This window comes from Mchenga conophoros, linkage group LG7 (genome assembly GCF_057382185.1).
Source record: "Mchenga conophoros isolate Kocher_MC1m ecotype Shallow Benthic linkage group LG7, M_conophoros_male_GT1.1, whole genome shotgun sequence".
Taxonomy (NCBI): Eukaryota; Metazoa; Chordata; class Actinopteri; order Cichliformes; family Cichlidae; genus Mchenga; species Mchenga conophoros.
In genome coordinates this window covers 43,467,546-43,479,665 of record NC_140532.1, presented here as the reverse complement: position 1 = coordinate 43,479,665, position 12,120 = coordinate 43,467,546, and the positions used below count along the sequence as shown (strand labels likewise).

The 12,120-nt window shown below is 37.9% G+C and overlaps 1 pseudogene; it reads left to right on the top strand.

Annotated features, from left to right (window-relative positions):
- Nucleotides 1-1,268: 1,268 nt before the first annotated feature.
- Nucleotides 1,269-9,222, top strand: LOC146570770 (sodium/glucose cotransporter 1-like; annotated as a pseudogene).
- The last annotated feature ends 2,898 nt before the right edge of the window (nt 9,223-12,120 follow it).

Below are 12,120 nucleotides of genomic sequence, written 5' to 3'. Positions count from 1 at the left end.
TGCAGCGTCTATGTAGAAATAACAACCCCAGAAGTCCTGTGTCCATGAGGCCCAGGCTGTTTTGATGGACAAAAGGAGCCTACATAATATAAGACAGGTGATTTTAATTTGTGGCAAATAATAGCTTACCAAATCATCCAAATAACTTATCTGGAAACTTATCCTGGAAATCCAAATGCATGTTAACAACAACAACTTGGTTACAGTATTAGTTTAACATGAGCTTACTTTTTAACTTTGATAACAAAATGTTTACGCACATAAAAATATTTATCTTGGACTTGATAAGTCTGAACATAGTAGCTTATCTGGCATCACACACCCCGGTCGTTACTAAAGGAGAGCTGAGCATAAATTAAGAACACGTACACTAAGTATAAAAGTAAATTATCTCCTGGAACGGGATCAGAAGATGACGGTGACAAGAAGGTTTGAGTGTTTTATGCCTACAAGTAAATCTAAAAACAACCATATCATAGCTGTTTTAGGCACCGTGGAAATAGTTCTCAAAGTGGGTGATTTTTTTTTCCCCCACAGAAAAAAGAGAAGAAAATAAACCAGTCGGACCATAAAAGCAGGAGACTAAAGCTCAAAGAGTTCAGAAAAGCATCATTGTAATTGGTTTAAGGTAGTTGGCAGAATGAATGAACGGACCTCTGGGGCTGGCTTTACAAAGATAGATTAGACTGGTCTGTATGGTTAGATAAAGTCTCACATTTCCACAATGGAAGTCAGACCATTTAACAAAAACAACAATGGACTAATTTTCAGCCACAGAAACATCTTAACCCCAGACTAACTAACTCTATTATAATAATCTAATATAATAATATACCAACTATTTGTACCCAAATAAAAAAGAAAAGGGAAAACTGCTGATATGCAAGTGGTCTGTAGTTTCCTTGTATGCTGTATTATAAATTATATTAGTGAAATTCAATTCAACCTTTCAATTTAATTTTATTTATTTGGCACCAAATCACAACAACAGTCACCTTATATTATAAGCTAGAGAAACTAAAACAATAAAGAGAAAACCCCAACAATTAAACAAGAATCTATGAGCAAGTGATTTTGGTGACAGTGTGAAAGAAAAAATCCCTTTTAACAGGAAGAAACCTCCGGCAGAACAAGGCTGAGGGAGGGCCAGACATCTGCTGTGATCGATTGGGTGATGGGAGGACAACAGGACAAGAGACACACTGTGTAAGAAAGCAAGAGATACATAATAACTAGTGATTAAATCCAGATAGGTGTTTCAACGTATAATGGGTGAAAAAAAGGTGAGTAAAGAAGAAACTGAGTGCATCATGAGAAGCCCCCCAGCATCCTGGACCTATTACAGTATAACCAAGGGAGGATTCAGGGTCACCTGACCCTGCCCTAACTGTATGCTTTATCAAACATGAAAGTTTTAAATCTAATCTTAAAAGTAGAGAGGGTGTCTGTCTCTTGAATGCAAATTAGGATCTGATCCAAATTAGCTTGTGTTTTATTTTTCCATTGATTAATATCAACCTGTCCACTGTTTATTCCCTAGACCAGAGGTGGCAGCTCATATATATCTTCAACGCTATATGTTTTATGGTCCTCCTCTTAATTTACCCATAATTCACTGCACTATTGTCCTGCTTAAGATAGTCAGAGTCTAAAGTTCTTTGTGCAATGGATGAATTTAGTCACCTACAGTGTATGTGAACTATGACTGCTTTATCAAAGCCATAGTCAAAATCTGTTCCCTGAAACTTCTGTGTACTCCTCTCATAGGCTCTGTATGTAATGAAGGTTTTACTTTGTTTTTTTTAGCTGCTGCCATGTCTAATGTTGGTGCTGTTTCAAATTTCAGCAAAACTTTTGCTAATGCCACTATCTCAACGTTTATCTTTCAAAGGCAGAAAGAAAATTGTATCCCAGATGTGATTATTTGAGATCTCAAGACATCTATATGTCACCTTCAGACTCCAGAAGTTATCCTGTCCTTTTCTTAGGTAACAGTAATGTAAAAATTGCTCAGTACAGGTGAAGGTTATGCTTTCAAAAGTAGAAATACTTTCTTTGTATATAACTATTGGATGTGGCTGATACAATACTACATATGGTATAACATTACTAAATCTGCTTCATCTACTTAAGAGCAGTAAAGGTGTTCTATCACATAAACTCACTTAAATCTTTTTGTCTTTTTTTTTTAAACTATTTGGCTCTTTGGGATTTAAACAGACATAAAATTACTCATGTCTGAGAAAGATTATGAAGAACCTCGCGAACCTGAATGGATAAGTGTTTAAGAAAATGAATAGGAAGAAGTTAAACAATGTGGCCCCAGCTAAAGGAGATACATTTCCACAAATTGGATACATTTCCACAGCAAACTGTAGTAAGAAACAACAGAAACTGGAAAAGTATAGATCTTGAATGAATGCCGTTGATGTCCAGCTAAGAAACGCCTCTGAACTACCTGTTAAATATAAAGTAGTAGACAATATTATCTCCATTTTTGGCTTCCAGAGTTCTTTCAGTTCTTTCTCTTGTTCAGTGACGCACCACTTTTGCAGAGTTATGCTACTATGCCACCTTGTGGATAATATAATATAACATATCTAGTCTGTCTGTCACAGAGTGAACACAGAGGGGCATACAACCATTCACACCTAATTTAGAATTACCAGCTAACTTAACACGCATGTCTTTAGACTGTCAGGGGAACCCAGAGTGTCACGGATAAATACAACAAAATAAAACTAGTACTGGTACCGAAAAAAAGAAAATTTATTCATAACACAGGTGAAAAGACCCAGGGAAACCAAGTAAACGATAAAACGATAGCAAAATAACGCTGAAAACCGATAAAAACCCTGAAAACCATACATTTCACACCCGAGCCTCAACTCTCGCGGCCCGGTACCAAACGACTCACGGACCGGTACCGGTCCGAGGCCCGGGGGTTGGGGACTGCTGACTTAGATCACCTGGCTTCCCCTTTCTGATGCTCGAATTGATCTTCTGTATTTTTCTTGACCATGTCTACCTTAATGGACTGAGTTGCTGGATGTGAATGGCTGATTGGATATTTGCTTTAATGAGCAGCTGACCAGGTGTACCTAAGAAAGCATCCAGTGAGTGTATATTGCAGTTTGATGCCTTTAAAAATATTTTTTCACATCATCAAAACTAAGTAGTAATTCTATTTTCTTTTCTCTTTTCTAAAACTAACTATTATAGGCAGCTTTAAGGCATATTATTTATTTATTTGTTACATATTATTAAGGCAGTGTCTCACAGTAATGCTTGTATTTTGTCAGTTCTTTTGTGTTGGCATACGTCTTCTTCAGGATTATATTTCTCCCATTTTCCTAATAATAGGAGATAAGGTAAAGATCAGTTAGAGACAGTATCTGTAAATAATGTGAGATTTGTACAGCCACAATGTTTACACCATACGAGAATTAACCAGCTTTCACAACTTCTAGGCACACAGCACTGAACACCGTGGGTGTCCCATTGGGATCATCACTTATTTGGAAACATTTCTATTGTTGTTTGGGCTACACTCAGAGTAGCGCATATTTGGAGCTTATTTTTTTCATATTTGGATTTTCAATTTTCTTGTGTTTCCATCAGTTGCATGGTTTTTCTTAGGTTGCAGCCCACTTTGTTCTCAGAGTCACCACACAATAGGGCTCTCTGCAGACACCAGCGACACAGAGATATGCTCATAAGGCATCACATCTGCATTGAGCGCTGGAGATCACAGTTTATTTACCCAAGACTATTTTTTCACACTAGACTCACCCTCCCACAAATGATTGCTTTTTGGCACTATTCAGTAGTGTCTGTTTGTAGTCTTGCAGCACACTGATAGGATCATCTTTTGTGCTTAAAATACCAAGATGTCCCTGCCACGTTATAGATTGAGTCTTGGTGAACAGAAGCCGAGAGACATAAAACTACAAAGAAAACATTACCCTATCTGGAGACTTTTGATGGTTGAAGTCTCTGCTTGTGTTTTAAAATCAGGACCAAATTCAGCGCATGCAACTGAGCCTTAATCCCCAAAGAGCATGGCCTCATTCCAGTGATTGATTCTCATTCAAGTGAATATTGATTTTCCTCATTCAGAGAGTTCAAGCAGCCATTTGTAACAGTAACAGTCTGATATCTCCTCCTCTATTCCTCTTCCTCTCGCTGTCCTGGCTGTATTCAGTATCAGTAGGATGCTGTGGTGTAATAGTTACAAAAGCCTACAGACAAGGTTCAAGGTAAATAATAGTTTTTTTTATCAGAGCTCATAAATATAATCGGTATCATAACCATATAGTATTATAATCATTGTCATCATGCCAGCCTTACCAGGCCATTACTGCCAGAGCTGTCCAGGGTACTCTAGTGTTTAGCTCATCATTACCTAACACCCTAATCTAATAGATAGACAGAGCAACCTTTTTCTCTAAAGCTCACTCTGCAGGGCACAATCCCTCACGTACTGCTGAAGCTTTAAGGCACACAGTGGTCTCTCTTAATTTGATGCTAGCAAACATCTCAGCTCCTGTTACTCTGACAAACTGCAGCCTGCATGGCAAACAGATTGTCCTAAATACAGGTGTTACTTTCTTAAGTTTGGCAACATTTGATTTTTGCGTCATCGTTGACCACAAGTTTGGTGATTTTTATTCCATTTTCAAAGTGATGTGTCTCCGTTTACATTTCTTGTGTTGTGCTAAATCAGTTATTGCCTAATTGAGCCAGCAGTCTCTGATGTATATAATAAAGAAACCTATGGAGCAACAAAGTGTATTTGTTTTTTTTGTACACCTATCTTGGCTTTAAAATACAAATATACCTGAGATACCCAATAACAGTCATTAGTTACTTCTTTTCCCTATTCGCACTTTGCTCCTCTCAGATGGTTAATGCATATCACTCTTCAATTAGTTTCGTTTTTGCATGCTGCAGTCTGGTGTTGGTTCTCATGCTGACAAAGAAATGTTTGCTTATCATAACAGGAAATTGTCATGCTCTGTGGCGACCACTGGGTTGTGCAGCGTTCCATCTGTACCATGTAATTTTTGCTGGCAGTCTTTAAGTGTACCACATGCACCTGTTTCCTGTCATTCTGTATTTGTAGTGGTTGTACAAATGTACCTAACACAGTGCCCCTTCGACCATGGTACATGTCGTCACGCCCTCATCTTGTTGAATTCAGTTGGGAAAATCCAAAGTTAGCTGCGAAGATTAGACCAGGTCAGCTGATCATAGCCTGTATGCAAATAAAATATAACAAGTCATTATGTGACTACTTTCTAATTAAATATTTTCCTCACACTGCACCGGTACACCCGATCTTAGGTTGGGTTCCCCCACCTCCCAAATCCCACTTTAACTACTGACCCCTTTTTCCCCTAAATTTTTTTTTTATCAGATCATAAATATGAGTAAAAATTGGGCAATGTATGTGTTTTAACAAAAATTAAACATTTTTAGTTTGACAAATTTCCTTAATATAGTCATTCTAAAATTGAGGCGTGAACCCAATAAAATATGGAATAACAAGTTTGCTTGTTTGTTTTTTCAGAGAAAATAAACAAATTATAGTTTGGTGCTATTTTGCAGATATTTATTCCACTTAAATTCAGCTTTGATCCTCTGTTGTTGTTAATGATTGGTTAAAAGAAACTGTGGTGTGTGGGGCGTGAACCTTTTCCAGTTTCCCAAGTTTGAGAAGCAATGCTCTAATGGTTTCTCCTTTGCTCGCTCCTCGTGGAGCTGGCAGTAAAAGAATACTATAACCTTGGACATAGATCTCACCATAATGATGATAGATAAAGTGCCAAACAGAAATTTACTGGTTGGAAGGAGTACAGAAGCACTCGAACAAGTAAGTGTGAGACGTATGTTAGTGCAAGAAATCCTGTGCAGGCTACAATATGTGCCTTCAGAGGTGGTAAGCAGAAGAGTCTAAAAAGAGTAAAGTATTTGCCGCAGCAACACTTTTTGCCCTATCCAAGCTTTTTGAGCCAATTCAAATGAAAAATTACCTTTTTTTTTAAATGTTACAATTTCCCACTTACAACATTTGATTGCAATAAAATAAAGTTTCTGTTTTTATCTCCATTTTATTTTTTAAATTCAGTTGAAAACATCATCCTTGAATAAAGTAATCACTGGTTTAAGCTTCAACTTAAACTGTTTATATATTTGGTTGGTTATTGTTCAGTTCCTTAGGAGTTAGTTCATTTGCGTTATAATTACAGAGGATTATAATTAGCACATTTAAAGTTTCTGAAGATGCCAACAACCACTGCTAATTTGCCTGTGTATATAAAAAGCATAGCTACATTAAATCCCCACTGCTTCTTTAAGGAAATGAGTGTAGCTCTGCTGAGTAAACATTTGCTTTCTATATGGCTGTATTTATTGCTTTAAAAACAATAAAACCTCTGCTGAACAAATGGCAACTACAATAATGACTTTATTGTGCTGATGTCATGAAAGATTTTGATGAATCATGCAACAGTGTAATGCAGGAGGCCACACCTACATCGCTATCAATTACAGCACCATTTGAAAGTTTCAAGCATCACAGGTGGGAGCAGAGCCTTGAACACTAATCTATGGTTTGTCAATCCGGTGGCAGTTCCTCATCTGTACGAGCTTAGAGCCATCTGGTTTAGAAAATTGTTACTGCAGAGACACCTATTGGCTGCTGACAGTATTAGCTTCTTTATTTAGCTCACTATAGTTTTAATGCAGATTTACAATATACATTCATCCATTTACTTTGTGAAAATAATATATATATATAAAAAAAGTAAAAGCTGTGATTTATTGATGTACAGAATTCAATTTGAGGTATTTGGTGGTTAAGGCCCAGCACAGCAGAATGGAATCCCAGCGGTGATAAGGATCGGGGCATTACCCTGTAGACACGGGTGGTGGAGATGAAGATGAAGGCTTGAACTGGGTTGCACAAAGGCGACTGCAAGGAAAAATGAAGATGAGCGGTGAGATTTAAAGTATGGAGTGAAGGCTGATTGGCCTGAAGAAGGCAAGCAGAAAGCTGATTGGGCTAGACCTGTGGTGTCACAATCAGCTTGAGAGTGTGGGAAAGTGGAAATGATGTAAAGCTTAGATTAGCCAGAAGCGTAAGCTTCATGTAAAACTGAGGTCATTGTAATCACCTCTAAACATTGACTTAATACTTACATTGGTATGACATATACGTATGTATGTACAAATATGTAGGGACTGCTTTCTTGCATTTGCCCAATATAAAATTAGAAAAATCCTATATTAGAGTGATGCTAAAAACTCTCCGCATCCCCAGCTGATCCAGGCAGACGGCTGCCCCTTCCTGAGTGTCAGGGTTCCTGGGTCGGTGACCCAGTGTTTTGCAGTTTTGTTCATGTTCAGGTTATTTTTGCCACTTCCATGTGCTCACTTCCTGCTTTTCCTGTGTCAGCTCGTCTTGTGTCATTAGCCAGATTATGTTCAGCTGTGTACTCACTGGTCTCTCATTATCATCCTCATCAGTCTGTGTATTTAAGCCCTCTGTTTCTACTTGTTCACTGTCGTGTCATTGATGTTACGTTGTCCTTCCCGTGTGTTCCCTCAGTTCAGTCAGCCGTTCAGTTGTCTAGCCAGTCAGTGTCCGTTCACCCACTCCCTATAATAAACCTTCACCTACCTGCCAGTCCTGCGTTTGGGTTCCTTCTTCCTCGCCTCCACACAACGCCTGACACTGAGCCTGGTTCTGCCATCGGTTTCTTCCTGTTAAAAGAGGGTTTTTCCTTACCACTGTCATCAAGTGCTTGCTAAGAGGGCTGGCCATTTGCCAACAAACGATTGTTGGTGTTTTCTCTGTATTATTGTAAGGTCTTTACTTTATAATATAAATCTCAAATTTAATGGACTTGAATTACTTCTTGTATGTTTGTGTTTTTCAGGCTCTTGTTGTGGTTGTAATTCTGTAATGGATCTTTGTGCCCATCTACATTAAAGCTGGGGTAAACAGAACTCTAAGGCTGCATATTGACCTGAAAGATCCTCAAAATCTATTCATTTCCACTACCCAAATGACATAAATGACTACTATGTCTGACAACACTTTGAGTAATGACAAAAATCTCATGCTTTGTGGATGTATTTAAATCATCACCTGAATACCTGAATACTTCAGATGAGGTTTGGAGGACAGTGCATTCGCATTTATCTCTCTGTTCTCTCCCTTGTCTTGTATATCTTCACCAGAATTTCAGTAAGTGCCTCCAAAAGCAGCAGAAAATATTTATATTATACCTGTTTTCGATGGTCCTAAATGAAATCCTACACTTTTTTTCTCCCAATTCAGGCAGATATTTTTTCTGGTACAACTTTTGTCCAACAGGCCCTTGGGCCTTGGTTTTTCACTTCTAGCAGTTACTGCACTATATACTGTCAAAGGTTTGTACACAGGAAAAATTTCCTTCCTTTTCTATGGAACTCACAGATATTTTCCTAGAAAACTACAGTGTCATAGTACAATAACAAGTGTTATCGTACTTGAGAAGACTATGCCCAGTCATGGTACGATAATACTTGTTATCATACCATGACTGGACATAAAGTCTTCACAAGGCCATGTGACTACACATGGAGATTTAGAAACACATCACACACACACACACACACACACACACACACACACACACACACACACACACACACACAAATTCTCTGGCTTTCTTCATTGCTGGTTTAAATGTGCTGACTTGTGATTTTGCCCGTGGACTATGATAACCATGAATTGGCCTTATGTTGCTTTTTAGTAACAACACATCCACAATTGAAAATTTTACAGAAGGAGTAGTTACATAATTACAATATGTGTGTTTCCAATAAATAAATAATACATTTTATCCAAGGTGGACTGATCTACACAGACACTTTACAGACCATCATCGTGGTTATTGGATCATTCATTTTCATGGGCTTTGGTAATATTTTACTTACAATTTATTTGTTGGACAGTTTAAAAAAAGGTGGGTGGTGGTGATTCTCCTCAGCTTTCCATGAAGTGAAGGGCAACGAAAACTTCAAGAGACTCTAGATGCAAGCTGTCCCTTAATCAAGGGTAACATCAGTGCAAACTGCTATGAGCCCCTGCCAGACTCCTTCCATATCTTCAGGGATCCAGTTACAGGAGACCTCCCATTGCCTGGCATGGTGATCGGACTCATTATTTAGGCTACCTGGTACTGGTGTACTGATCAGGTGAGTAAAGAAATAAACAGAAACACTGGGCAGCTCAGGTGCAGTTTTTAGCAATCATTTACAGTTAGTCTGTCGTCATAACCAGAGACTCAAACAACTGATTTACAGATTAACTCATTAACATATACACATTAATGCCCCTTCATATTGCTTTTTGAAGCATACTCAACAAGCAGTCTACAATGGGAGGATAACTATGCTTTTAGTTTAGTTCTCTTAGTAAGAGCCTGACGCCAATGTAATATTTTTTGTTCCATTACAGATAAAGATGATTTGATTCATTGGTTGTGAAGGAAAATAATATTTAAAGTGGAACATGGCAGAGGTGGGACCAAGTCATTGTTTTGCAAGTCTCAAGTAAGTCTCAAGTCTTTATCCTCAAGTCTCAAGTCAAGTCTCAAGTAATGTCAGGCAAGTCAGAGTCGAGTCTCAAGTCACTGGTGTAAAAGTCCGAGTCAAGTCACAAGTCTGAAATTTTGAATTTCAAGTCCTTTCGAGTCTTTAAAAAAAAAAAAAAGAAAAAAGTATGTTGCAGTTATGCTAAATGTAAATATTAGACCATGTAATTTTTAAATCTGTGTTTTTCTCAACACATGACAAAATAGTGAACTTAGAAAATATACACAAATTGTGAAATTGCACCTCTTTAAAATGCAGCTCAATTAAACCTAGCTCCAAGAATAATTTTCACCGACAGTTCTGAGATAAGCTGCATGTTATTCTTGGATGCGGTTGTAGGACCGGTGTTGTGCCAAAAAGTGATTGTCTGCCAAAAACTGATTTCCGGTATTTGCCAAAAAGCGATTGCTCATATTTAAAGTGCTATAAGTAACTTGTTGGGCTATAATATGTTAAACATATGTCAAATGCATCCCTTATGGATGACATAAAGTCATCTTGAGCCACAAACAACATTCGTGTAGCAAGATACAAGCCGCAATCAGTTTTTGGCAGCGACTTTTATATAACCTTTATTTATGCAGTAAAAAAAATCTCATTAACATTAAAAATGTATTTTGTAAGAGTAAGTTGCCCAACAGGACAGCAGAAATGGCAGCAAATATTACAATAGTTCTGTAAAAATATTTTAAGTGGGGATAAAGGACCGGATTGGTTATAATGTGAGTACAAGTTGTAAAGATACTTAAAAAACAGATAATTTTTTAATTCTTTATGTAACCCCTTTGTATCCCCTGTTCACCGAAGTCTATTTACGAACATACGTAAAGATATTACACCTAAAAAATACACAGAAACACTGGAAATCACTTTTTGGCACAACACCGGCTTTAAAATCGCATGACAAAAATATCATATACATTAAAAAAACTGCATCACCAACGTAGCCTGGACAACATTTGCATATTTATAATTATACGGTTCTTGTGAGTGCATACACTCGTGAAGTTTAGTAACTTCCGGTCACTGCAACAAGCCCAGGTACAGTTTACCGACGGATGGGTGCAGGACCTTGAAATGTTTTTGTCAATGTACCATAATAACAGAAGCGAAACGCAATATTGTGTCAGGACAATTCACTATTTATGCACAATAAATAAAGGAGCATAGCGCGACAATTTCTGTTCAGCGCCAGACTTGCTTGTAACCTATATCACCAATTATGTTATGAAAATGACGTATTAACTACTAAAAAACACTGACCTTCGTGTAAATGCTTGGAGCAGACTAACCTGTGAGCTGGAGTGTTCTAGGACGTTATATTTGATCTTTGAATGGCTGCAATCCAGTCGCGTCTTTGTTACTTCGGAAACATGGCTCGAACAATTTCTCTTCAACGACGTAATCCGATAACAACCGATCTCTTTACCCGTCGGCTTCCCGTGGCTGTCATGCGACCGGCTATTGTAGTTAATAATACAACAGCTTCTTGACATTTTTGTGTTTCTTTTTATCGCTGTGTGACTGATTTCAATTGAAAGCCTGCGTGCGCTAGTACCGCTTGCCACGAGTTCCCAGAATCCTTTGCGGTTCTACCCGTGAATGACGTCACATTTTCAATCTCTATATAATATGCATGTTAAATTTTATATTTGGGGTAAAATATCAAGTCTTTTCAAGTAAACCGGTTCAAGTCCAATTCAAGTCCCAAGTCATTGGTGTAAAAGTCCAAGTCAAGTCACAAGTCTTAGAACATTTTTTCAAGTCAAGTCTAAAGTCATAAAATTAATGACTCGAGTCTGACTCGAGTCCAAGTCATGTGACTCGAGTCCACACCTCTGGAACATGGTGCCATAGGCTTCCACACAGCTGTCAGGTGGCTAAGTCTGCGTAAAGTGCTAAAAAGAGTATGGGAGCAGAAACTCAAGCATTTTGTGAGGAGAAAGGCAATTGTATTTCAGATCTCTCATATGACAAATTATTGATGTGCACTAATAAATGAACTAAATAGCAAACTACAAGACCAGAATCTAATATGTGAATTGCACACCCTGTGATGACGTTTATGAGAATGTTGCAATTTATATCAAACCAGGTGGAGAGCAGCATTCGTACTCACATGTCAATAGTGAAAGAAATTGTACCATCCGTTGATCGCCTCAGGTGGTACTCATCCATGTTTGGAGCCTTGCATTTTAACTTTTTAAGGTGATTTGAAGACTTCAAATTAGTTAAGAGTGAAATGCACATGATTTTGTCTCCTCCCCTTGCACTTTATATACTACATCCAGTGATGTTCAGCTTGAACTCACTGACCTGCAGTCTGATTCACTCCTGGCAAAGCATTTCACGTCAGTATGCTGACAAGGTGTAAAATATACACTCAAGTTTTATCCCAAACATTCATGTTTTTACACACTAGGTTATTCATAGATTAAATAAAAGATGTGTGTTAGTTACACAAACTGGTAA